General features: G+C 37.3%; 1 protein-coding gene across 2 annotated transcripts in view; it reads left to right on the top strand.

Moving 5' to 3' along the window:
• Window positions 1-26,547, top strand: part of LOC127646162 (NT-3 growth factor receptor-like) — a 207,528-nt gene that overhangs the window by 141,738 nt on the left and 39,243 nt on the right. The window lies entirely within an intron of this gene.

The raw sequence follows: 26,547 nt of genomic DNA on the forward strand, positions 1-26,547 counted from the left end.
GGAGAGAACTCGACCGCATCCTGGAACTACACAGGGGCAGAAGGGCATCTTTATAAAGACGCGTCCTGAAAAGGACATTCAACGCCACTGTGTATTGCTCTTTTAGAGAAAATAAAATAAATATTCTCTTTTATGAAAAGCACTGTCTAAGCGCCTAAGGGCAAAGCTGCACTGCCGTGCAGAGAAGGATATATAATAACCACGAATTCTGATTTGTATTACCATAGTTTTCATTTTTCTGAATTATTATTATTATGATTTCACCATAAATATCAAGGTTAAAATATGGTTACAGTGGTAAAACCATGGTACATTTATTGTGAGGGAACGCAATACTATTTTGAGGGCACACAAAACTATTGTTAGGGAACACAAACCTTATTGCGAGGGCTCACAACCCTTATTGCAAGTGAATGCAAATGTTATTGCGAGGGCATGCAAACCTATTTCAGAAAAAACTATTCTTAAGGGCTCCGTAGAATACCCTCTTTTGGGAAAAAAAAAAACATTACTGATAAATTGGGACACTTGTTTTGTCAGAGTGGGACACAAATTTTTCCCCTCTTAAACAAGCTAGACAGAGGCCAGTACTTAAATTTACAGATTATTGTAAGTATTTATTTAGTTTGCAACCTATCTTCTTTGTTTGAAGATATAGGAAATATCAACTTAAAAGAACAAAGTCAAGTTATCCTTAAACAACCCATTACGATTAACCTTTTGTAATGTTTTTAAATATTAGTGTAAAATGCAGGAAAACATTCCCTCTGAAAATGATAAACCGTTCAGCACTTGAATATACTGTATTATAATTTTGCTGGCAACAATATACAGCTCAAATATTAATATAAAACATCAGAAAGTATATCCATCCATAACACAAAGCTGCAGGTGCTCAACTAAAACAAATCGTTAAAAAATAAGAAAATTCTAATATCATATGAACAAATTTAAATAGTTGCATGTTAATATGCTGCATATGAACTGCACTACACAAATGTAAATGCACTACATGTTGTACTGAATAGTGCTTTTCTGCCATTTAATCATTATTGTTGTTGTGCAAGTTAATAATAAACTGATATCTCCTCTTTAAAGGTCTTGATATGCTGTCCCACCAGTATCAATCTTTTCCCTTTTTGTCAAAATGCCTTTGGTAAAGTGGGACAGAGGAAAATTGATTCTTTAGAAAATATCTACACATATTGAATTACTTTTTACATTTTCTGATACACTGTCATATCATAAATCATTTTATGTAACATTTGCTCAAATAAGTAAACTCTTACTTTTGTATAACCTTATAAAGATTTATAATCAATTTTCTTTTCCATTACTTTTCCCATTGGTGGATATGAAATGAGCTCTACCACACATCCCGATGTAACATCATCAACTTAAAACATCAAACAGTTAATTGTTTTCTTCCCAAATATTAATTGGATACAATGGGGAATAAGGTTAATTGTTCCACTTTGCCATATATACCATTGAATCAAACCCATGGCCATGGTGTTGCTAGCAATGTGTTCTACCAGAGGAGCTAAAGAAACCCCTTTTGTAATTTGCAGTTTTATGCCTGAGACTTGCATATTTTCCCAGCATTGTCCTCATTTCACTCTGCCTTTGAATAATGATTGTGTGTCCAAGGCAATATGTCAAAGAGAAAACAAATTACAGAAAATTATGTTTTGTTTACTCCATTGCAGAACTCATATTCATATTCCCTTTTCAAAGATTGCAATCTTTAACCAATATAAATGTTTTTTTTTTTGCATAATTTTTTTGCATTCCCATTACCTTCCCCCAAGACCACCTGTTTTTTTCTCTCATGTACATGGCATAACATAAAAGGGATTCTCACTGTGTTGTGACAGTCCTTATGAGAGACAGAGAATATGAGGTCTGTTCACTCTGAGAGGAACGCGTCATTATGTCTCATGATCGTTGGCAAGGTTGAAGAGGCATAAAAGAATTGACACTCAGAGTGTGACGTCAATACCATCCCCTTTCAGTGCATTGGCCGTTCTACAAAAGACCACTTGTCCTGTTTTTCTCTTCAAATCAGTTGGAGGTCTTAGGCAGCCATTACTTCAGATTGAGTTGTATTGGATTTTTGCCTCGCTCAATCATTCTAGAGCCTTTTTTTTGCCATTGGAGTTTGATCACAGACTATTTTTGTGCAGCAAGTTAAATCAGATTTGATGTGTGTGTGTGTGTGTGTGTGTATAATTTGTCTTTACTCTTTGATTGGACCCTTAAATTGAGATTAAATCATAGAATCATGTTGTACCGATTAATTTCACTTGCCTTTTAAGCCTGGGTGCTGTTGAGTCACTACAGGCATTGTTAATGTTTTGTCATAGACTGGCTCATTCTTTACTTTGGTGTTTGGTTGTAATTGTGGGCTTGGAGTGCTTATATTCAAGTGAGGAAAATTATAGGATCGATTGGGGTTTGCATATTCTGAATTTAAGACCATTATTTAAAGGGATAGTTCACCCAAAAATTGTAATTCTCTTATCATTTACATACCCTCATGCCATCCCAGATATTCGTATGAATTTCTTTCTTCAGCACAACACAAACAGACGTTTAGAAGAATATTTCAGCTCTGTAGGTCCATGCAATACAAGTGAATGGTGATTAGAACTGTTACGTTCTCGTGTTGTCTGCCCTGTGTTCTCTGTTTTCACTAGTCACGTTTATGTCACCTTTCAGTGTGGTCCGCCCCGTGTTTTCCGTTTCACCCTCGCCAGTCACGTCCCATGTCACTCTTCCTGGTTGTCCGTCCCGTGTTTTCCGTTTCACCGAACACGCTCCCTGTCATGTCTTCCTTGTTGTCCGCCTGTGTTTCACTGTCTCTGTTAGAACTAAACTTCCCTTCTTCCTCACTCCTCATCACCGCCGTCACAGCGTTATTGTCCGCACCTGTCGCCTATTTTGTTATCACCGTGTCGATCTATTTAAACCCTGTCGTTTCCTCTCTCCATTGTCGATCGTTGACGTTTCATGTTCGTGCTCCTCGTGCCTATGTTCCTGTACGCTCCTTGTTCTTGTTCCCTAGAGTACCCAGTTCGTCCGAGGTTAATCCTGCCGTTCTTCAGCCCTCCGTGGATGTTTGCTGTCTGTTCACTCCTGCACCCCTTCTGTCTATTATCCAGTGTTCCAGTTTAGTTTTTCCCACCATGGACCTTTTATTTCATCCTGTGTTTGTTTATTTCATCAAGACACTAATAAAGCCGCATTTGGATCCACACCCCCGTCTACCTTCTCCTCCTTCCACACAAGCGTTACAAGAACATTGTAGCTCCAAAAATCATCACTCTTTTTGTCTGGGTTTTAAACCAGTCTCTTTGAAACTTGGAATTATTGATCCTGCTTTTGGAAAAAACAAATACAAAAATTGTTAGTGGAGCAAAATTTACAAAATAACCAGGAAAACTTGATCTAAAATGTAAGTTACTCGAGTCAATACTAACTTATTGTTAGTAGAACTGTTGTATAAATGCAATATAACACTCACAATCATGCAGTTGTACTGAATATCAGCACGTCTGTAATTAGACCTGCGTCCAAATCACAGTTGTGTACAAGTGTGATTGCTGAATCAGTGACAAACGTGATTCAGAGGTCATATTTTTTCTTATAACATTCCATTTTCACTCTACTAATCAAAAAAGCATTGCCACCCCATCTTCCACCCCAACATTTGGTATTCCAATGTATAAAATAAATGTAAGAATATTTTTTATTGATGCTAATGTAATGTGAGTTTATTTATGTCGAACTGTCTCAACTCTAATCGAAAGCAAAGTTTAAAACAGTGTTACTTGACGATCGGCCTGATCGCGTGATTGGTTTCAGCTGTGGCCAATCAGCTGTTTGGCTATTGCAGCGCATACACCAGTAATTCTGCATAGAGGCATAGTTACCAAGTCCGCTTATCATTAATGAATTTGGGCTTGTTTTTTTTTTTTCATGAAGTTGCTTATTAACATGGGCACTTGCCTGCTGCTGTTTTTTGGGCTTATTTTTAGGAGACAGTTAAATGTTTCGGGCTTCCAACACGAATATACTTGACTTTTTCCCTCAACTGGATATGAGTTACAGACTGTCTCAAGGAAACCCAATTAATTTTTCCTCAACCATAATAATAATGACATGGATAGATACATGAAAAAACTGTGTTAACAGTACATTTCTCAGTTTTTTCCAATTCTTCTCCAATTTATTATTAGATAAGAAGCATTATTCCAGATACGATGTCAGAGTTGACCAGTAATTAAGATTATCTGTGCTTTGTATTTTTATTTTAGGCATTACTCTGTGTTATGTTTGCTTCAAATGGCTTTTTACAAAGGTGATTTTGTGTTACAAAAGGTGATACAGGTGTTTATTAGCTCAAACAACATGTCTTTGTATCAATTCTCCATTCATGGGGACATCAAGGTTTAACAAATTGAAAAAGTTTGGCCTCCATAAAGTTACTTTTAGTCCAAATCACCCTCCAATTAAAAAGAGTTTTACAACCCCAATTCCCAATATTTTGGGACAGTATGATAAATGCTAATAAAAACAAAAGTTTGTGATTTGTAAATTATATTCACCCTTTGCTTATTCAAACCACTACAACTATACATCATGGTGGTGTAGTGGCTAAAGCACAGGGCTGTTAATCAGAAGGTTGCTGGTTCAAACCCCACGGCCACCACCATTGTGCCCTTGAGCAAGGCACTTAACTCCAGGTTGTTCTGGGGGATTGTCCCCGTAATAATTGCACTGTAAGTTGCTGGATAAAAGTGTCTGCCAAATGCGTAAATGTAAATTTCAAATCAGATGATTGCAACACGCTACAAAAAATTTGGGACAGTCAAGTGATTACCACTGTGAAACATCACCATTTCTTCTAATAAGACTTATTAAACATTTGGGCACTGAAGCACACGTTTGTTAAGTTTAGAAAGTGGAATTTTCCCTCATTCATCCATTATGGTAGGTGTTTAGCTGCACAATTGCACGGGGCCTTCATTGCCATATGGTTTGCTTCATAATGTGCAACACATTCTCAATTGGAGATGGTCCGGAATGCAGACAGGCCAGTCTAGCACCCGCACTCTGTGCTTACACAGCCATGCACTTGTAATCCGGTCAGTATGTGGTTTGATGTTGTCCTGCTGTAAAATGCTGGAAAGATGGTGCTGGTGGGCAGTATTTGTTGCTCCAAAATGTGTACATATCTGTCTGCATTCATGGTGTTTTCACAGATGTGCGAGTTGCCCATGCCATGGGCACTGACACACCCCTGACCAATACAGACACTGGCTTTGGACCAGACGCTGATAACAACTTGGATGGTAATTTTCCACTTTGGCCCGGAGAACACAACGGCTGTGTTTTTCAAAAACTTTTTGAAATGTGGACTCAGACCAAAAAACACAGTTCCACTGTTCTACTTACCATCTAAGATGAGACCGAAGAAGTCGGCAGCTCATCTGGACAGTGTTGATGTACGGCTTCTGCTTTGCAGAGTAAAGTCTTAACTTGCATATGTGAATGCAGCAGGCGAATGGTGTTGACTAACAAAGGTTTACTAAAGTTATCCCAAGTCCATGTTCATGATATCCATTACAGATGAATGATGTTTTTTTAAGACAGTGATGTTTGAGGGATCAGAGATCAAGCGCATTCAGAAGTGGTTTTTGTCATGCCCTTTAAGCACTGAGATTTGACAAGATTTCTTGAATCTTTTAACTATAGTGTGCACTCTAGAGCGTGAAATGCCCAAAATCCTTCCAATTTGTCTTTGGGGAACATTGTTCTCAAAGTGCTGGATTATTTGCTGAAGCATCTGTTGGCAAATTGACAAGCCTTGAACGATCCTTCCTCTTGAAGTACTGGGTTGTTTTTGGAGGCTCATTATACAGTATACAGTACTATGACACGATTGCCTCACCTGTTTAACATCTCCTGTTTCACATCGATTTGTTATTTCAACTCGTCAAATTGTTATTAGTCTTAAATTGTGTTTTCTGTAGCAGTGTTTTTCAAACACCCAGTTCAAAACTCTCTTAAATTAAAAAAAACAAAAACAAAACAGTAGCACAAGGATTGCTTTGTGGCCTCTCTGTTTAAATACTACTGTATCACAAATTCATAGGCATTTGTAATTTTATAGTAATGTAAAGCTTGGTGTCTTTATACAGAAGAACTATTGGTGTTACCTCCCCTCATAGTCCTCATGCCACCCACTTTCCATTCCATAAAATATTTTCTAGATCTGCCCCTGGTTTGGATTGAGGTTGGGGGGCTACACTTTGTGAAGTATGTGTTCTCCTTCCCTGTATTACATACTGTACAGCTAAAACAACTTGTTTCATAACACTCTTTTGGCACCCCTCTGATGACATTACACCTGGAAAATGGAGCTCACACGTGCCCATATGCCCTACGACACTTACCACTTTGGCCACTGGGGGCAGTGTTTCAAATTTCGGCATGCACAGAATGACTTTAGATAAAGAATCTCTTTAAGCTCATTTCCACCATCTGGCTGAACAGTTTTAATTGTGGAACAGTGCCGTTCTGTGTCAATTCAAGCATGTTGGCCTGGTTACAGTTTTTTCCATCAAGGTGCTGCAAAATCAGGATTAGAAGGGACTGGTTGAGCAAGTGACCAACCCTGAGTTGTCAAGTCACTAATGCCAACTTGAGTATGATTAGCTAACCAGGCTGAGAAATCCAGTCCGAGAACAGTTTGTAATCATACTGTACTAGACTGTGCTCAAGTGAAAACGCTCCTGGAACTGTTACTCACCATACTCAGAACAGTCAAACTCAATGGTGGAAAAGTGACTTTTGCTGGTGTGAGAAAAACACTGACATTTGAGATTCTGATGGCAAAATAATGTCTGACTAATACCTGCAAAACTGAGGCTGATTATTTATTTGACACTTTTTAGCTCTTGTGCTTGCAGGCATTGTGAGTTTGAGTCCAACTCACATAATTTCCTGATTTGATCTTTTGCCTCAGCATAGAAAATGATAGAAGATATGCTTTTTGCTCAATATTGAGAAAGAAAACTGAGTTATGACTCATTATCATAACATCACTAACTGCATGTGACAGGGTTTATTTTAGCTTCACCACTAACCCTCCCCTTTGCTTCCCTTGTACGCTCTTTGCTCTGATACCTTATCTGCCTATTAAGATCTTATCACTGCTGTCATAAGGGCTTAAACCTTCCTCGGCTACATTACCACAATAAGCCAAGGGCTGTTTAGCACACATCATCGAACCCAAAGATTTCACACCTGACTGATTCACCTTGCCCCTGTGAATGAAGCAGTCAATGGAGCTACAAAAAATTCACTATCCCAGCAAGGAACAGTTATAATTCTGTTCTGCTCAATTTTTCAATTTTGAAAAGCACTTCACTCCATTATGAATGGGATTCAAGGATACTTACCTGCTTGAATAAAACATTGTACTTTTCCAACTATAGGCCTGCCCTACCAGCGACCAGATGAGTATCTATAAGCACATAATGTTTGTAATAAAAAAGTGTGTGCTAACCCTTCTTGATATTGAAAACACCTCTGTTCCAAAAGTTCTTGGTCATCCTGTATTGTCTCATTCTTTCAAGCATTGTTTCAAGTTCTTTCTTGCTTAAGTGCTCTGATGTGCATTATGCTTGAGGATAATGCAATTTGGTTATGGCAAGTATCACTATCACTGTTGCTTATACCATGGTCTGTTTGAATACTCGATTCTGATTCTGAAAACTGTTTAAAGCACAGGTAGTTCCAGTCAGTACCCCACCATTTTGTTATATCCTCCTGAGATTTTTATTATATTTGTTTTTGTAACTAGTAGCTCCTAAAAAAACAAACACCTTTTTAAATAACAAATCGTTTTCCTTAAAACCGATGTCCACATATGTCTAATGTTTGCCAAAAATGTTGAGTGGTCCCAATATCATCTGCAGCCTGAAACTGAACTTTTGATTGGATTTTAGGAGTGAACCTCCAGTGTGTTGTCTGTCTGCACTCATCTCAGAACAGTTCGAAATGCACCTTATTGTCATCCTAACGCCATATAAAGCCTCTGAAAGCAACATTTATTCAGCTTTAGCATCAATACGTATATTCTCAATGCAAAACAGGCATATTAAAACGCACGCACACGCACACACAAACAAGATGAAATGCATGTAGAACTTCACAAAACACATCTGGACTTTCATGCTCATAAAAGCACACACAGGTGAAATGCACTTAACAACATCTTATCAAAGCACACCTGGATGATTTACTGGCATTAGTAAAAGAAACGCGTGTTCTAAAGTTTATCTATTAATTTATTTTCGAATGGTATAGGCTATAGCTCACCTTTTGCTGCACTACCATGTTTGCGTAGCACATCCTCGTGCTTTCTGGCAATGTGACGCTTTAGATTCCAATATGAATCTTTGCTAACTCTCACAGTCTCTCCACACTCCCTTTCAATTTCTCCTCCTGCTTGTTCTTAACTGTGATTTTTACTGTGCATTTATGCATAAGGCTCGCAACTTCCTTAAAACAATATTTGAACTCCATAACCAACCCACTATTGCTTTAGTTAATTCACCGATCCTCGAACTAGCAAATCACAATAGGGCATTCCGGGTAGAGCGAGCGGCGGAATCTTCAGAAAGGCGCTCTCCGCTCAGGAGGAAGTATTACCGCTCCGCTCCCCGCTACGCTCACGCTCCGCTTCGCTCACATGCTCTGGTGCCAGAGGGCACCCTGCGATCCCACATCGCTTCCTGAAGCTCTAAATGGAGACTGTTTCATATACACATCACGTCGGGTGGTTCTTTAACTCCAAAATCGTTTAATGCACACCTAGCCGTAAATTATCCCTTACTTACACTTGGGAGTTAAAACAAACTTTTAAGAATTAAACTTCTGTTTGCTATCACTTTTCTTACTCATGCAATCCCAAAGAATTTCTTTGAAGAAGGGACTCAAGTCATATCTAAAGATCAGAATATATATCATAGAGACTGGTGGGCTCTTTTGACTTACCCTAGCAAATGTGTAGCAACATGCTAAAAAACGCTCAGAACACATTAGCAACAGCATAACAGTGCCCTGGAAGCATGGTGATGAGTTTTGCAGGGGGAAGCACTCACATTTCCCCAGAATGTTAAAAAATCGAGTTTGGTATCGTCTTATTGTGTCAATTGTTATGAATGGACCCATTTACTTTTCCCAAAGATCTCTTATGTCCTCTTATATACAACATGTGTAGTTCACAGTAATAACACTAAACCTCTCAAAATTTATCAGGAGACAGGTACTGCCCATCTCATCATTATTATAAAGAACATTGGATACATTGATTAATAGCCTTTCCAAGGATGTCAGACCTGTTCTCTCCTTCTTAAGAGTGTGTGAAATGGAGATGAAGGTGTGCGTCATGCAGGGATGAGGGTCATTATGACCTCCCCACAAAAGCAGTGCACTAAATCAATGTCATGCATGTGAAATGGTTTTGTCCCTCTTGCTGTGACAACGTAATAATGATATAAGATGACACAATGATAATGATTGTGGTAAACAAACGAAGTGCATAAAAATACACTTTTTGTGCAGTTAATTGTTTAGGGCAAGATTAATTTTTTCTTGAACATTCAGTGCAAGACCATTTCTGTCATTACAGTCATGTTTGTTTATCGCTTGTTAGATCAATCCAAGTAAGCAGAAGCATCCTTTAGTTAAATGTTCAATTAATTTTAGTTTTATTTGTTTAGCTGTATTGTTGTATAGAAGCTTTTAAGAAAATATAGGGAAAAATTGTGCATTGAAACCAACCACCTTAATATATCTATATGCATATACAGTATATATGCATACCAGCTTTTATTTGGATCCTTATTATCCACACTTTCTGTCCCAGTCTTCCAAAGGCTGTCTCGCAGACCTGTGCTATACATTTTTGAAAAACACGGGGGCATTTTGTGCATTAGCTTTAGCGGAACTGTCATCTTTAATAGGCCATATTTGTGATCGTCATGGTGTATTGTCATGGTTGTCACAGGAGAGGAGGACACAATGGTGAAGAGTGCTGTAAGGACAGATAAATAATTTCTTTTCCACACCGCATCACGACTCTGTCTCCCTCTCACTGGTGATCTGCATCCATTGATAAGTCACTTGATTTAATAGGTTCCACAATGCTGATATCTTTGAAAGCGACAACACAACCAATGTGGTGCAGAATCCTGGAGTGTTAGTCTGTGTGTTAGTGTACATATTTTTCAGCCTTGCTTAATGTTTTTTTCATGTTTAATGTGAAGGAAAAAACGTATATTATTTAAGCAATATCACAAAAGTTAGGCCTTGTGCCAAAGGATCAAATCACAGCCGTGCTATTATTCAGTACAACAGCACCATTGCGAGTGTGATATTGCTTTTTAATCCAAAAGTTTTAATAAACAAGTACTTAGCATCTAGTAACTTACAGTATATTTTAGACACATTGGACCTGATTTACTAAAGGTTTGCATGTATAAAAAAATTTGCAAACATGATTGGACGTGCAAAAAATGTCCGAGTTGATCTACAAATGCAGTCTTATGGGGACTGTGTCTTTCAGATGCGCAAACTAGCACGTCTTGGCAATTGTTGCTCCTTTCCCTGAAATAAATATGCAATTAAGAGGCGTGCCTCCAAATGAGCAGAAAAAAGGGCGGTGTCGATGCAAATTAATTAAATTGCTCCCGCAAAGTAATTTATCAAGCCTGAAAGTAATTTCAGAAATGCCAACTGCAAGAGCAAATTAACACGATTTGGACTCTGTATCACACTGTCATTGTAGCAAAACAGAGACTTTAAAAATGCAGAATACATAGAAAAGCCATTTATGAAACACATTGTTATATAAAATAATTTTTTCATAAAAGGAAATGTTTATTTGTTTATTTTAGAACTTGAAATCAGAACTGATATCATATAGGCATTCTGATGATCGTTCAACTCTTTAATTCTAAGATAAAAATAGCCTACTAAAAATGTATGCCATTATTTCAATGTTCAATGTATTTCAATGTTTTAAACATAATTTTTAACTGCTGAAATATTCTAAGTTTCACTTATCTCCAGTGCTTGATCGAAGTGGGCCAGTGCACCCGATAGACCCACGCCGAACAGGTGTGTCTTTTCCCCCAAAAAATAAGTTGTGTGCGTCGCTTCTCTCTTGTGAAGCCTCCCGCTCTCCTGAGTGCAACTTGACCAACTTCACCAAGGTCAATATATCTGCGATTTGAAATTCAGATTCCGTTTTAGAACACGCCAATGGTGTGATGGCTTAACATGTACATAATACTGTGTTTTTTACTTTGTGAATTATGAATCTTTTGTCCTTCGCTCCGTAATCGTTCTGATGCATTTCAAGAGAAGAGTGGGGAGGACACGTCCTTTGCGTTTTGTTACTTTGGGCTGATTGAGCGACCATCTAGCTAATCACACTTGAGTTTCATGAGCTGAAACAACCCTTGGACAGGGTTTAGCGAATGCAAATATGTATTCTTGGACAGTCCAATCAATGCGGCTCCATTCATTTAAACATTTTCAAAGTTGCTTTCAACAATGCTCATTCATCCATGTTTTATATCAGCATTGATGTTGATCTAAATTAATAATTTATAGATGAGAAACACACAAACAAGAGTTATTTATCAGCATATTGTTCTTGATTGGCAGCATTAAGTGAAATGCATTGCAGAAAAAAAGCAAAGGACAATCCTTCTTTTAAGCACACATTGTAAGTGGAGTTAATATCAGCGTATGAGTCTTCATTCAGTTATGCTTTTTACATTATGTGTGTGAGGTAATAATTTGATAAGTTGTTTTTGCCAAATTAAGCAGATACTAGATCTGTGTTAAATATGTAAAGCTATTTTTAATATCTGCTCATGTTTTTTACCTATATGTTGGTGTGCAGTCGACAAACTGTAGGAAAAAAACACTTATGCATTTTACTGAATTGAATAGATATCTAGACACACTTTTTTTATACATGGTGGGCACTTAAATTGAACACTGCAATCATCTGTTTTCATGATGACTTAATCGTGGTAGCTGTAATCGTATCCATGGTTAGTTTTTCAATTGTGCAGCCCTAGCTGTTATAATTAAAATCAGCGCCTTGTCCAATCAGAGGACCAGAACTAACTGTTGTATGAAGATTAATTATACACCCACTGATACTGTTTATTCAACAATGATTCTTTAAAAAAATTATGTACATTTTTTTGTAAAAGATGTGTGTCTGGATTGTGATATCTTCAGTTATCTAAAAGAACAAGAAAAAACCCATAAAGAAAAAGAAAATCTTGAATTTTATTTTTATCTGTATTTCCTTCATAAATGTATGGTTATACAATTAGACAAACAAATCCTTCCTTGCAAGAAAATGCCAAAAGAGCAAAGGCAAAAGTTTAGGGAGCATTTATTTCTAAAAGGCTTCTATTTGATGTAATGTCACAGCTTTTCTAACCTGTGTCTAACCCAGCTTTTTCTAATGTGTGTCTCGAAGCTCTTTTCTGTTCCAGTGGGAACAAATGCAGCTAATTTTTACTCATTGAGCATGATAATTAATGACAATTGTAGGAGTAATTTCCCAGATTAGGCAACTTCAATGGAGCAAATTATGCCTATTAACTGAAAGCCAGGGGCACATTGTACAATATTTTCCATCATTTTGTCGTCGGAGACAAAATTCAGAGATCATAAAATATTTATTTCACTGTGAGGCATAAATGGCAGTCTTGGATTGCATAGTGTGACATGCTTAGACTACTCACTGATGGCAGATTAATTGGCTTTGCGATGAATCATTGGACAGAGTTAAAGAAATTTGGGGTTGCAGTCCTGCAGTGTGACTACTCTTATGACGCATGTATACTGAACTGATGACTTTTTCGATGAGAGTGAAAGAGAGAGATGTTCTGTTAAAAATGTAAATATTGTCTGTGTGCTAGGCCTATTATTATGTTACGTTTACATTGTGATCGTAATATCAAATTTACTCAAAGGTTTACTCTGAAGACTGAAGTTCATTCATCAAATTTCATTTCTGCAACACTTGTGCAACAGAACGGAATTGCAAAAATAGAAAATGTTTTCTAAAGAGCTATCCAACTATGCCCCCTGTCTTCTTTTGATCAACCAAACAGATAGTCCCGCCCCCAACTCAGACCATTGGTTGTGTCAGTGTTGTTGTATAGGGTCCAGACAAGTGGATCAGAGACACATTGTTTACAGTTTTTGAGAAAATGTACCTAAAAATGGCTTATAGTTTTCGCTGCATATTAAGCAGGTATAGGAGAAAGTATTTTAACACCAAAAAAGTTACACACTTCAGCTTTAACTCTTTCCCCGCCAGCGTTTTTAAAAAAAAGTTGCCAGCCACCGCCAGGGTTTTTGACGATTTTCGCTAAACTTTAATGGCCCGCAGAATATTTTCTTCCATGAATATATGAAGATGCTATATATCAAAATAAAGATCGATTTTATTTTATCTTCATTTGTTCTTTTTTTATTGCGACTTGAACAGAGGTAGGTTTTGTCAAAAAACAACATTTCAGACAAAAAGCTGATTAATAGGCATGTTTGTGTCTGATATTTTGAGCTTCTCATACTCCACTTCTTCATGTTTGAGATGATCGCAGTCTGTTTCTTTGATCAAAGAGTTGCGTACTCTTTCAAAACATGCGGAGGGGTCTTCCTTACCGTATAACACCTAAAACACGGAAACCCGGAAAATTCCGTGTTTGGCGGGGAAGCGTTTTTTTCATAAAACACGGAAAATTCCGTGTTTGGCGGGGAAAGGGTTAATAAAGACAAGGCTGGCGAGTTAACACATCAATTCAGAGCAATTAATTAATAAAAAAATAGCAATTAATCATGCCACTTGACCGCTCGTAAATTATTTAATATGTAATTTGGAATCCAACAGAGGAATTCAAACTTGAAGCACTACTTTCATGTTTTTTTGAGTTGCAGCAGGGGGCAGTCGGTGCACCTCCAGCTGTACAGGTAATGTGCAGTTTTACAGGCAATTAACCACACTTACAGAGAACAGACAGCACAGAATGAGTACAGGGGCCTTACAGGACATATTCTTTTGTTCAAATACAGCTGGACAGAGAACAGCTCTGAATACAGGGGTATTTTTCGAAGTTGTAAACTGCATTTAACTTGATACAGTGTCCTAAAAACACAGCATTTCTGCATGAGACGCTTAAAACCAGTGAAACACGATGAAACCACAGTGAGCTGGTCCAAATGCATGTTTACAGAAAAACATACGTGGAATAGGAGCCAGCTTGTATGTGATAGCTATACTGTATGTGTATACATCATTCCCCTGGCCTCAAGAGGTGCGCTAGCGATTTGCACTAGGGAGTGTTGCCTTTAGCCACCTCATTAGCCAGCCTGTCTCTCATGCCAGCCGACACTGGTTCGAATCCCTCTCAGAGCGGGTCGAGCAGGACCTGTTACAGTGGTCCCATGACCCAGACAGGAGTGAGGTTTAGGGGGTTGAGTGTAACGCGTGCCAGCTTATACGTGATAGCTGTGCGGTTTTTGTAAACCTCATTCATCTGGCCTCAAGAGGCGCACTAGCGTCTGACACAAGGGGGTGTAGCCTTTAGCCTCTTCGTGAGGTTCGGTGGGGTCCATCCTAAGTCCAAGGTTCGGGCTGTGACATACGTATGAAGTATTCGATGTCTTACAGTTGGAGTCGCATCAGTTCATCCTCTGAAGTCCATCATAAAAGACTGAAGTGATGTCTGGCTAGCACCGGCTGTTGTTTGTTGTCATTACTCAGCATTACATAGCAGTGGAGTACAACACCAAAGAGGAATGGAGCTGGATCTGGTCGGCTCTGGTAACCTCGGGATATGAATCCCGAATCTACCGGAATATTCCCTCAGAGGCTGCCACTGATAGTGTATTGTGTGATTCCTGGCAATTTCACTAATATGGTCATATGTCTTTTGCCACATACTTATGATTTCTGTCAAAGTCATGAAATAAACCTGTATCTCAGTCATTAGTAAAAGACACTGTCATCTGTTCAGTTGATTTGCTAGAGGAACACTTGTAGCCTTTCACTGTACATCTGAAAAACACCGTCTGCCTTGTCCTGAGCACCAACGTCATGAGAGAACGTGTCATGTTCTCTGTAGATGAGGGGGCGAATGCAAATCAGTCTTATTTTCAGCGCTTTAGTGTTTGTTAAACAACGCTGAAATCGCTGTGCTCTCAGAATCACAGACCCCGAATATAGTCTATAATCATTTTAATCCCAGATGTGGGAGCAAGTGACTTTTTTAAAGATCACATTTTGCTTTTGAGAAATGTGTGTTTAAGAACATGAAGCTCTTGTCTCCCCCTTACGTTGTTCAAACAAAAAGAATATTCTGAATGCAAGGCAAGTTTTTATTTGCCCTTGGTCTTTAGCAATACAAATGTAAACATGACAGAATAGTAAAATGCTACTCATGTCTTTTAAAAGCTTTCATCTATTCACCATAGCTATTTTTTTTTATTTGTTTTTTTTGCATTTTTGGGTTATAAAATTAAACTTGTTAATGTTACATGATATTCAATGGCTTAATGCTACAGTATGTGCACCTTGTTAATATGGTCTATAAGAATGCAATATATAGATAATCATAGGCTCTGGTCCAAAATCTACAATGAGCTGCCTACCTAGTCAGGATGTTAAGGCGTCCTAGGTGCACTCCCAATGTAAATGCTATTTTACAATGTAGGCAGCAAAATGATGTTCCTTTCTAACTACACTAGAAAGAAATGCTGATTATAAATAATCTTATTGCATTATATTTTAAGTATTGATATAAGTAGTTCCATTTAATTTAAATAGATTTTTAACACAATATTTGTGTCTACTGTGTACAGTTTGTTTCACGGCATTAGTTTAGCTAACATGTGCTAAAGGGTTGGTGCCTAGAGTATTTCAAATCAGTCACTAGTATGGATGCATATTGGTTAGGATGCTGCCTTAGAAGATTAGCCTATGCAGACTGTAGACAACGAGGGAGCTCACTTGGTTTCTGAACAGAACTACTGTATATTTACATGCATATTAATGTGTGTAGTGGTTTGACATGATGACTTGTTGAATATGAAATAGATGTCTGACCTTTCTACTGAAAAAGGTACTGTATGTAGTGGTATAAGAATGCATTATAAAGGTATTAATGCCTTTACAATACACATTAAAAAAGCAATGTGTTAAATCTTTTCATTAATAACAGTTACAATTTGAAAGGAATATTCTGTGTTCAAAACAATTAAAGCTCAATCAACAGCACTTGTGGCATACTATTGATTACTACAAAATGTATTTAGACTTCTCTGTCCTTTTCTTTCATTATTATTATTTTTTTCTGGGTTACAGTGGAAGTCAATAGAGGCCAATTGGTAAATTTAAAAAATACTCACTGTTTCGAAATAATAGCTGCAAGTTGTAAACAAAATGCATGTAAACATGATTTTAGTGTGATAAAATAGCTTACTAACCTTTCCTAAAGTTAAAGCCAATTTTACAACTTGATTGCCATGACGAGGTAATGTCAGCAAACCTTAAAACAACTGTCAAAATTAAGTTTTAAACAGCTTTACAGTTTAAATAATACATGAGTTGCTTTTATAAAATTACAACTTCACCCTCCAAAAATTGTCCCCATCGATTTCCATTGAAAGTGCCTAACTGTAACCTCGATTTTTGCTTTTTTTTAAAGAAAAGGATGGATGAGTCAAAATATTTTTTATTATGCTACAAATTCTGTCGATTGAGATTAACTTTTATTGAACCCAGAATATTCCTTTAACAAGAGGTCTTATACTTCATTATACTTACCAATTCATGCCTACATCTTTAAAGAGTATGATATATGATACAATTGATATTTCTTTTCCAGTTTTGCATACTGATTGGTCAATCAATCAATAGAAAAATCAGTGTACACCATACCAATGTGCAGAAAACATAGCAGTTTTTTGGATCAAACTGGATCACTTTTTTACAGCAAAGCAGAATTCTGTTATGTGAGGGACTATATCTTCTAGAGAAAGCATGACACATAATGAATTTGCTTCATTGCATACCATTTTAATAAAAACTTTGTGTATTTTGTTGTAATTTATTTATACAAGCAATAAGGCACTCGGTGGCCACCCTATATTGTGAATGTTGTCACTCCATTGTGCATTACAATGCCCTTAATTAGTGGCTATACTCAAAATATACAGTAGCATAGCCTCTTTAACCTTTTTACTTAAACAGGAACATGAATGTGAGTGAAATTGGGTTGCATGTTTTTCAATGCATCATATTATTTAAATGGATAACTATGGCAAGGTTATTATTATAATGTACTATGACTCTGGTTACAGATATTACAAGAAAATATATAACTAAATGTTCAATAAGTGATTGTAAATGCACTGTAATCCATTAAGACAATGTACTTGATGATTTACCGTATCAATAGCATAGCTTTTTGTAGATATACATTTTTCACCCTACATTTAGGGAATATAGGACTAATAAAAATCTGATTACTTAGAAATAACAATGTGATCTGAAACAGGTGATGATAAACAGGTGAGGCAATTAAGTTACAGTATATAAGGAGTACTTAAAGAACAAGGATGGAAATAATCCATCGGAATAATCCATCCCGAAAATAATCTTTTAAAATAATAAGGAACAATGTTCCCCAAAGTCAAACTGGAAGGATTTTGGTCATTTCAACCTCTACAGTGCACAATATGGTTAAAAGACTCAAATAATCTGAGTGCGTGATGATGATCTCCGATCCCTCGGCCGTCTTTGTCTTAAAAACTGTCATACATCTGTAATTCATATCATGACATGGGCACGGGAATACTTCGGTAAACCTTTGTCAGTCAACCCCATTCGCAGCTGCATCCACAGATGCAAGTTAAAGCTTTACTATGCAAAGCAGAAGCCGTACATCAACACTGTTCAAATATACTTTATACAGTATGTATAAATAGAGAGAGTGTGACTGAAAAGACTAATGGCAATCTTATCCTTCAAATATTATACAGTATAATACCCACTCTGGGTGTCTGGAAATCCAGGAATCACTTAAAGAAAATGTGCATGAAACATGCTGCATCCTCAACAGCTTGATGAACCAGATCAGTGTTGGTTAATGTTTGGAGATTGGCGGTGACTTGAAGTGCTGCAAAAAGCTATCCACTTATGTCAATCACAGACATTAACAGAACGTCTTTCTTGGGACCAGTAGAGCTATCACAGATGGGCACATCCCAAGCAAGACATACAGATATTCAGATTTGATCTTTGAATTACAAAATGATTTCATGGGCAGCATCTGAAAATAAAAAGGGTTGGAATTTAAAAAACGTTTCTATCATTCAGCAGCACACTGATTGCTGGAGGAGATTTTGCCTCATGCAGAAGAAACCGAACAGGGTTATGGACAGAATGTATGAAAAATCCTAACAAGAGCTGTTTGCTTTCTCTCAAACCATGATAAGCCTCAGGCAGCGTTCAGTTTTCCAAAGCCCCCTCACTGAGTATTTATATGACTTATAAAAGAGCAGGAATTAAGAAAACGCAGTGTGAATGTTTGAATAATGTAGAAATTATTTAAATGAATCTGATGGACTCCATTTTATTATGGCATATCATTGAAGTTTATTATTAATGCTGTCTACAAGTGTTGCTTCACATAAAAGTGTTGTTATTAATAGGGTCATATCATGAAAAGTATTTTTGTTTTCCTTGATCTTTTTAAATAAAACAGTTTGATGAACCAATTAAACTTAAAATGTTTCAGAACTCAAAACCCTCTCCCTAGTCCAAAAAGACCATTCACAAGTTTGTTTGCACATATAATCTTTAAGCTATTAAGGTTAAACTTATTTGGCTTGCTGTCCACGGAGGAGGGGCTCGATGAAGCAGCTTCAACTTGAGCTCTGAAGTCCCACCCCGGACTATTAATAGGAGATGATTAAGTGGGGCAAGATGCCTAGGGTAAAGGTGGAGTTGGGGAGGTGGAGGGATGCTGGAAACAGCTGAGATAGAAGAGAAGTAAACAGCTACTTATATACTCTGGCTGTTAATTGAAAGATTAGATGGACTCGCTCCTCCCTGAAATTACGTTTAGGAACTTCAGTTTAGCTTAAACAGCTCATTATGAAATTGGTGCATTTGTGATGTCACAACCAGGAAGGTTGTTATTCAATGTTCAGCATCTTGGCCCTACCAGTCATGGTGAAGTATTGAGGAGGAAGTAGGATGAATAGTATTATTCCTAAACACTAGAAGAAGATACCTGTTTTGTATATAATTACCCAATAGTCGTACCTGAGTAAAGGAAAGATACCTCTAAAGAAAGTGACTCAACTGTCTGGCATGCCATGATGCCACTTCATCAATGATAACACATATACAGTAAAGTACGTTCTTTCAGAGCATGCATTGCGACTGATGTTTTTTACAGATGAATATGTGTAAATGCAATACACATATTTAGCAAAACATAAAAAAAAAACAAATGCTACCTTTGGGAAGGTTGGGAAATTGTAATGTAAATCTAAATTACAACTGTAGACAATGTAAGAAACCTTGACAAACATTCTAAATATGTAACTATATATGACTCTTTTACATAATATGTTTCTTTAATAATGTAATGTCGTTGACTATTAGTCAATTTTGTGACTATGTTAGTTCATTATAAATAGCCACTTCTAACCAAAGAAAATATTGTTCAACAGAGAATGTTCATGGGAATCCCCGTGTTACATCAAATTAAATCAATCCTTGTAACAGGGTCACATAAACCACATGTCTTTTTTTTGTAAGTATTGCATTTTTAAACAAATTGTTTTGCACATTCTGTCCTTTTGATCTCCAAATGAGTGTTTGTTTCATGTGTATTTGTTACTTTGTTCTCATGATGTCATTAACACGGGTACAGTGCAATTTAAGAGACGCACTGTACAAATAGGCCAAGGGCCCCTACACGTGTGTAAAAGTTAGTTTTGTTTGAACCTCTTGGACTATCCACGCATTCTTCAATGAAGAATGGCAACTGGAGAGCTGGATGTTACGTAACCATCTGCGAGACGACTTGAAGAGAATCAGACAATAATTATATTCTTGCCTCCAGTACTGGACTGATTGAGCCCATTATGCTTACCAAGATTTTGGGTGACAGTGGCTCACCTCTGTAATTAGTTGTACTGCACTTTTAAGATTAGCCAGCCTGCACCTCAGCGCTCTGTTTGCAATGGCATTTGCAGATTTGCTTCAAGGCTTAAGAATTGTGATTGAACCCACGTTGGTGCTTTGGTCTGTGTGAGCTTTGGGGGAATTTAATTGGCTCTGGTTATTAATGTGATCTCCTTCCTTCATGCCACATTGACATGGTGAAGAACCAAATTTGGCGACCTGCGTTACTTCGTTTTTAATCATGAAGGTATAGTTCACACAAAAATTAAAATTATCTCATAATTTACTCACCCTCATGCAAGATGTGTGACTTTCTGTCTTCTGCTGAACACGAACAAAGCTTTTTAGGTCCTCACAATGCAAATGAATGAGTACCAACATTTTGAAGCTCCAAAAGCACATACAGACATCATAAAAGTAATCCATATGACTTCAGTTGTTAAATCCATATCTTCAAAAGCGTGGGTAATACATATAAGAGCGGGTAAGAAACATATCAGTATTTAAGTCCTTTTTTACTGTTAATCACCACTTGCACATTCTTCTTCTTTTGGATTTGGCGGTTCACATTAGTCATGCATATCGCCACCTACTGGGCAGGGAGGACAATTTATTGACAAAAAGTACTTAAATATTGATCTGTTTCTCACCCACACCTATCATAAAAAAATTAGGAGAGAATTTTAATTTTTGGATGAATTATCCCTTTAAAGAAAACCTGTGTGCCTATATTTCGGTGATGTTAGGCAGAATGTTTGTTTGAGTCAGTGTGTCAGTGCATGGCATTTGTCGTTCTGCTTAACATCTCCCACTGTGTTCCACAGAAGCGTGAAAGTCATACAGGGTTTGAAACATGAGGGTAATAATGACAGGATATTCATTTTGGGATGAATTTCCATGTGCAATACGTAAATTATATAATAAGGATTGTACCCACTATTGGTTCAATTCATGTATAAGGCATGGAGCTTCATGTACCACCTTGAAATCTATGGCAGTAGGGGGCTGTCAGCACTCCAGCTGTATAGGCAACACTCTTTGTTAAACCAAGGAGCAGGCAGCATACAGCCTTTTGCAGACATGCTTTTGCTCTCAAAGACAGTTGGACCTAGCACAACCAAATGCAGGTATTTTGAGATGTGTTTTTCAAAGCTTCAAACTACAATTAACTTTATATAGCACACTAATAACACAGTGCTTATGACTAGACACTTTTAAAACTAGCAAGACCTGACATAATCAAAGTGAGATGGATAAAATAGTGCAGAGGGAAGTTGGCCAGCAATAGGGTTATTTTCAATGATGCATAAATAAAACAAAATATGAGATTCACTTAACTGTTCATAATGATTGCCATGATTGGCAACAATTAATTAGATACTCATGATACTGCAACCCAAAATGAGATTGATTAACTAATAAAACATTAGTCTTAACTGTGGGAATTGAATACCGAGCATACTGCATACTGTTTAGTATACACTACTGCTTTATGCTATATACAGTATATATACAGATCGATGGATGGGATGTCAAGTTAAGTGGATTGCATTGTGGGATACAGGATTCCATTTGGTGTGCTCTGTATACTGCACATTTGGGCAAATGTTGTAGGTCATTCAAGGTATTCAATGCATAAATAAGTGCATTGTATGTACAGTATTATTGTATGCTGCAGAAATTATAATAGTATTCTAATATGCTATTCCATTTTCTATTTTATGACAAATGAGGATGAATCTATTCTAAATGAGCAATCTAGAGAAAAAGTGTGCATGGTAGATATCTATAAAACCTTCAATAGTTTGTTTTGTCAGATTTGTTGTAGAGTTTAGAATCGATATGTGTGCAACATCTACTCTCTCTGCAGCCTGTATTGTTCGCTTACTGCATTATTGGTTACTGTGCAAACACTGAAGAGTCCAAATCTATTTGAGTTGAGTCTGGGTTGCTGCTGAGGGTTTTGAATGAGGCTCAGTGAAAGGAGTTTGCTTTACTCTGTTGGATCAGTGAAGTCATGGGGCAGCTCCAGAGCCTGATCGATGACGCTCATACTGTCAGGATCTGAAAGATCACATGTTTCTGCTCGCTCCCCGTGAGTCTGTAATAAAAAGTAAATATTTAATGGCCCCTGCTCAATCGCGGCGCACCACCAAATGCCCAAGATGATGCAACGTTATCAATTTTTATTACACCTCCCTCTGTTTAAATGGTTGGAGTCTGACTGATGAAAGTAGCTCTTTATTTTTCATTGCACTTCAGTTCAAGAGAACGTGAGCTAGTATAGACCATGAAGCTGAGGCAGTGGGAAAAATGCTTGTATAGACTGGAGACTTGGAAACATTGTGAATTATACATGTTGAGTTGTAGTTTTCCATTTTCTAGATAGTAACATGTCCACTAAGAAATCATATTTCTTTGTCTTTTGGTCCCACAGAATGCTGATGCAGTGTGGTTGACCATATCATTATTTGTCTTTATATTGTGGTAGGTCAAACCAATTCATTAGCCTTTATAATGTAAATCATATATTGAATACAATACTTATAAAAATGTTTCTACTAACATCACCTTGTGTGTTCAACAGAGGAAATATTGGCACACAGGTTTTCTATAAAGATATAATTAACCTAAAAATGAAAATTATCTCATTATTAAAGAAAATGATGCACAAGAACCCCCATATTTTGCATGACAATGGATGGTTCATTAAAATTAATTGTTTTACACAGTTTTATATTTGAGAAATATGGATATTGTGTGTTGAATCCCATGAAAAATGTCATGAAAAATGAAGAATTTTTAGCCCATTTTTAGAACCACAATTTTAATGTCCGAATGCATTACAATAACCAAAATTTGGTCAAGTAAAATTTAAGTAAAATGTGCTTAATTGTTATGAATATAATGTCACAATGGAAAATAATAATAATAATACTTTATGGTCCTAAAAATAGACAGAATCGTACATTTTCTATAGACTACTTTGTGAAGGACAATAAATCGTTTTGGTCTGTATCCCTTAAAATGAGATTTGTCTGGGAACTCCAAGTGTGGACTGTTTAATATTTACTCTTAAGATTAATTTCTGACTAGGACCCTAAATGTCAAACACATAGACCTGCGATTCATTTCATGGAGCATGTTTACTCTGAGCTACTTGTTCTGATGCTACATGAGCTAAAGAGAATCCCATCAGATTGCAAAGATCCATCTACCTTAAATTTAAAAAATAGTTCACCCAAAGATTAGCAAAAAAAAACAAAACAACAACAAAAACAAAAAAAACTGCGGACTTTTTTCTTCTGTGAAACACAAAAGAGATATTTACCAGAGATATTGTGTGAGGAACAAACCTACATTTAAAGTTGTTATCCACTGAAAATCTTGCTTGACATCCATGGTCCATATTCACTTTCATTGCATGGAAAAGAGCAGGTTGGACATTCTGCTATGAATAACCCCTTTTGTGTTCTCATGAGTTTCGAAAGACACAAGGATGACAGGGTAAATTATGACAGAATTATTAAATGAACTATTCCTTTAAGGTTATACACATTTACATTGAAGTGTTTTTAAATATCAAGTTACTATGTATTAAAGTGTTTCATACACTGTATGCACAAGTGTACAGGCCACTTTCAGTCTGGTGTGCCGATTGCTCTTATGGCAAGACTTCACACACCTTGCACCTCAGTTTGCTCTTGCTGGTGTTACACCTAGCAGGTTTGGGCAGTGTTCCATCACCCTGAGACAATATAGGTGAGACAAAAAAGTCTCTTCTGGGGTTGGGTGAGTCTAAAACTGCTGCTGTCATAAGAGATGGTGAGACTGATTGATTCATATATATATATATGTGTGTGTGTGCGTGTGTGTGTACACATATAAGCAATATCACACGAGCAAGAGTGCGATATGGCCCTACATCAGCACTGCTGTGATTTGGCCGCAGGCAATCACAGCAATGCTGATTTAGGGTCATACTGCACAATTGCGAGTGTGACATTGCTTATATACAACATTTCAATGAACAAGTAGATTTAAAAAAATTAGGAAAAATGCATTTGTGCATGGAGCTACTTTCTTACACCACAAACCAGAATCTGCCATTGCTGGCTCAAACCAAATTATGCTTTCAAGCTTCTCAAAAACGTCACGTTAGAATGGGCTTGTGACAGAGCGGAGGGTGGGGCCGGGTGTGCGGAATCACGACCCGGCCCCGCCCTCCGCTCTGTCACAAGCCCATTCTAACGTGACGTTTTTGAGAAGCTTGACTCACTGATCAAGCCTCAGAGAGGGACAAAGGCTGACAGGAAGCTGCAGTGTGTGTGAGAGAGAGAGAGATTTACTGACAGCTGTCCGACACCTGTGTGTGTGTTTGTCTTTTTGTTTAGTTCTTCATTAAACTATTATTTATATCGTCAAGCCGGTTCTCAACTCCTCCTTTCCATTAATCCCTTTACACTGGTGCCGAAATCCGGAAAGATGGAGAGATGCGGCGTAGTATAGTCCTCGCCACTACCATCCACCCCAACGAAGCAGGCCATCCGCCGGAGGATGTAGGAGCCCGGCCGCCTGGAAGCGGAGGAACGGCCAATTCTGATGTTAGCCTATTGAAATTCACACATTGTGGCATACTGTATAAAAAATCACACCCACATACAGGATATGGCAGCATTTTCAAGATATGATTTATTTACACATTCGGATAACAGGATTTGACATCGAGTCATATCTGAAAGTGCTCAGCTTTGAATTAATTTAGTCATGTAATACCCACTGAGTGTGTATTCAACTGTCCATCTGTGTGTCTTGAACTACAGGCTTTAAACATTTGAGGAGACAACTTGCAATACTCCAGTCAGTCTTTGTTGATAATTTACTCGCTTGACCGTGTTCAAAGTGTGCTTGTAAAGAAACTACAGTTTTGAAGGAGCTGTGGTTTAATGGTGGGCTTGATGGAAAATTGCCAGTGTGTTGGTAGTAGTATACCCCCTCCTTTCCCAATTCCCTCACTCAGCTCAGTACCTCCCCCTCAGGAGGTAAATTTCAATTGATTTCACAAACTTCAATTCCACAATGAATAAAAAGACTTGATGAAGGTGTTGTAGGCATCTTTGAGAAGTCACTCAAAAGGTTTTATGTTGTGGAATGAGCTAATGGTTGTTTAGCGATCCTAGTATAAACATACAAGAAGCAGCATACTACGTAAGGGATAATGTACAGTCAGCTGGTTGATATCCCAAAATAAACCAAGACAGTGTGATCAGCCTGAAAGGGTTTACTTTTCGATAACAACCGGCTGACTGTACATTATCCCACTTATTACACGGCTACTAACTAAAAAATACAAAATAAATACATGGACATAAAATATTGATTTGCAATGAAATTATGTAATTATGTGAAAATAAATAAATTGAAATCCACCTATGGTTTGTGTTGAGTTCTGAGTTCTGTTGGCTTTTATTTTTTAATTAATGACTATCTGACTCATCATTATTATTATTATTATTATTACAAGACTACTTGCCAAATTAGTAAATAAATGGACATGAAACATCAATTTAAGTTGAAATTGTATTTCCTTGCAATTTAATTCTGTATTAGCTTAATAATTGCACAGTGATTCGAGAAATAGTAAAGATTGGTTGCAATAGCCAGATGACCCTAGATGGTGCTGTTGACCAATCAGAATCGAGTATTCCAGCGCGCTGTGTTATACAAAGTATTGTGTGTCTCTTTTTAATGTGTAAGGTATCAAATATGTTTTGGTATTTTAATGCCTCCAAATAATACCATTTCAAAATGTTATGGACTTCAAAGTAAACATTCACATATTGTATAGAGACTCGATTCTTACTTTAGCTTTGGATTAGGTTTGTCATGTTGTCAATTTAACATGTTCATTTAGTGTGATTAAGTATGTAAGAAATACAATCTTAATAAAGTTTACACAATTACGCATGCCCCCTGACAAAATATAAGGACTTTTCCTACCATCAGATCATTGAAGCATTAAGTACCACTTTCATGTTTTAGTGAGTCGCAGTCAGCGAAGGGCAGTCAGCGCAGTTCCAGCTATACAGTCAACAAGCCACACTTACCGAGAGCAGGCAGACTGAACACAACAGGAAACGTTCTTGCATTAAAAGACAGCCAAATAAAGAACAATGGATTATGGGGTCTCCAGATGCGTTTTTCAAAGTCTAAAACTAAGTTTGCCTTGACAC

Source organism: Xyrauchen texanus, chromosome 1 (assembly GCF_025860055.1).
Source record: "Xyrauchen texanus isolate HMW12.3.18 chromosome 1, RBS_HiC_50CHRs, whole genome shotgun sequence".
Taxonomy (NCBI): Eukaryota; Metazoa; Chordata; class Actinopteri; order Cypriniformes; family Catostomidae; genus Xyrauchen; species Xyrauchen texanus.